The following is a 2,912-nucleotide window of genomic DNA, read 5'->3' on the forward strand; positions in this document are numbered from 1 at the left end:
CTAGGCACCAGTCGCTTCGCCACGATGCCCTCTACCTCCCAGACAACACCAGTTGGCCACGGACCTGCTGTAGACGATGACATCGTCCACGACTTTCCGCCACCGTACTGCCCTGCTGCGAGGAAGAGAACGACGCGACCCTTCCTTCCACTGCCTCGCCACGATGCTCGTCAGCCTCGCCTTGACGTCGCCCACGCTCAGAGCCCATGCCTTGCCCCTTCGCAGCCCTGGACCGACGACGACGCCGGCGACCCTAGCTCCGCTCCACAGCCACCCCCTTGAACCTATAAAAGGAGACCCCTCCGCGACGGATTTCTCACGCCATTCTACTCCTCTCCTCTCTCTAATACTCCACCGCTCCTCTCCCAATCACATCGTCGCCGGCAGCCGCCCAATTGCGAGCTGAAGACCCGCAGCACCGCCACCAAGCAAGCCGTCGATTGCGGCCTCCATCCGAGCAGCCGTCTGCTCCATCTACTTCCCCTGCCTCGACAACATCGCCGCCGCACTTCACCACCCCTCGCCGGAGCTCCGGTAGGCCGCCGACACCATACCTCCGCCGCTCCAGCACGCGCTTCTCCCCGACGGTGACGACGACTATCAGCCGTAGATCTTTGATATTATCCAACGGTGTCCATCACAAGGTACTGTTTCGGTGTTATGACTCGCTGACCACTGGGCCCCACGCTGTCAGCAACCGTAGCAATACTGGGCTGGTTTCCTCTATTCAAACTATTTCGGCCCAATAGTTTTCCCGCGCTGGCCCATCTGTTTAAAATTAAATTAAATCTTTTCCCTCAAATGCAATACTGGTGCCAACTTCAAATTTAATTTTTCTCCAAATATACTTGGCCATTTTTAGTGAATTTCATATGGTTGGAAAGCCTGTGAAATTATCTATCCAAGACCACTGGATTCAAACCAATATCTGTTGTAGAATTAAAGTAGCAAAATAAACAAGACAGGGACTTTTCTGCCTTAGAATAATTATTAAAAATCAACCACAAATGCTTTTAAGTTAATTCAAACTCCTATAAATCACATTACACTTGTACTAATTGTTTATGCAAAAAATATGCCATGCTTATTTGAATGATCATGGCCTAGTTTAATTAAAGGACTCTATGGCTATTTCTAGTCAATGATATTGTCCAAAACTATTTAAAAATCACATGGGAGTTTCTCTCTCATTTAAATCTTGTCATGAACACTTCAAAATGAGGTAGAGACTCTGGTCATTTAGGTCTCATATGAATTGTTGATGATATTAAATCTTTACCATGTTAGGATTAAATGGTATGAGGTGCTACACCTCATTTAAATCATTTTCTTAAATGATAAGTATGAAGAGGTTGACTTAGTCAACCTAGGTCATATATTATTCATGAGAGAAATTAAATCTTAATAAGATAATGAGAGGTAATTATTTCTCTAAGTAATTAAAAGTAACACCTTAATTAGTATGAGAGGAAATTATTTTTCTTAAATAAGAAAAACACATCTACCCACTTAATAGTAATGTGTGATGCTAGTTTAAGTTGTGTAAATCATGAGTGTGCCTAGTTTAGTAAATAAGTTTGGTATGATGATTGTGTACCCCGTATTCGTATTTTAGACGCTAGTACTGAGGAGTATCAAGAGGAGGAGGAGGTCTATTTCCAAGGAGAAGAAGACCACTTTGATCAATACGCCAACCAAGGCAAGCTAATATTCTTGCTAAGTGCAAAGCTCTACAAGAGCAAGGCACCACCACATTTTACTTTATGCTTAATGATCCCATCCCAAGTTTTAGTTTACAAGCTTTATTGCTTTTGGTTTAGCAAATTTTACTTTTTGATTCATGATTCACTTGGTCTAGAGTAGAACAAGATCATCAAATCTAGCCTAGAGCAATGAAAGCTAGATAGCACCCCTCATGATTAGTTGCTAGTGTTAACAAATAAAATTAACTACTCTAGATGGGAACTTGTGAAATGAAATGACTTTGAAAACCTTGGAATGATGAGTCATTCTATTGAAAGATTTTGAAGGTGAATATGACTGGTGAATGACATGGTGAACTTTACAAAAACTGATTGTTGGGTTCGGATACGATACCATTCCAATTTTGCAAGTACCCCCACAATACCTGATTATGGGTAAGGGCTTAACTAGAAGTTTATGTATCTTAGTATGGGTTCCCTCTAAACAAGCGTCATCGGGGTTAGGCTGGAGGCTGCCTCTACAACAAAAGAAATGATGAGAAATGACGTGAAACGAGGTGAATGTCCGGCCCAAGCCCTGGTGCGGCTCCCAGGCCGACAGCTTGGTCTTCACCGGGAGGCCAAGCTCATGGGGAGAGGTGCCTATACTAGGGTATGTAGGTGAAAGGTTATGGTTGGTAGTCCGCACATGGAGTGTGATAAATCGGGGCCGCTTAACCCCGACGGATTATTGCAAATGTTGTGGCACAAGTGTACGACCTCTGCAGAGTGTAGAACTATTCGAATAGCCGCGTCCACGGTTATGGACGGTTGGAAAGGCCATACTGTTTCGTCATCAGACCACTTTCAAAAATGTGACATGTGAAGGGTGACTTGTGATTTGAGCTTGAAATGGTGAATTTGAATTGAATCACAACAGAGTTGTGGGAATGACACTAATGTTCCCACTTGAGTTAGTTAGCAAATGAAGAGGCTTTTACTAAATGTTTGTGAACTAAAATTGGCTTTATGCAAATAAACTTAGAGCTTAGCACCCCCTTACTATAGTTGATAGTGCTTACACTAGTATTAGTTTGCGAGTACTTTAAAGTACTCATGGCTTTGTCCCCGGCTATTCAAATGGCCGGACTATGTAGAGGAACAAGCAAGACGAGGAAGATGGACAGCAGGACGTCTACGACAACTAGGACCACTCCTGACGTCAACAGT

The sequence above is a fragment of the Lolium rigidum genome, chromosome 1 (genome assembly GCF_022539505.1).
Source record: "Lolium rigidum isolate FL_2022 chromosome 1, APGP_CSIRO_Lrig_0.1, whole genome shotgun sequence".
Taxonomy (NCBI): domain Eukaryota; kingdom Viridiplantae; phylum Streptophyta; class Magnoliopsida; order Poales; family Poaceae; genus Lolium; species Lolium rigidum.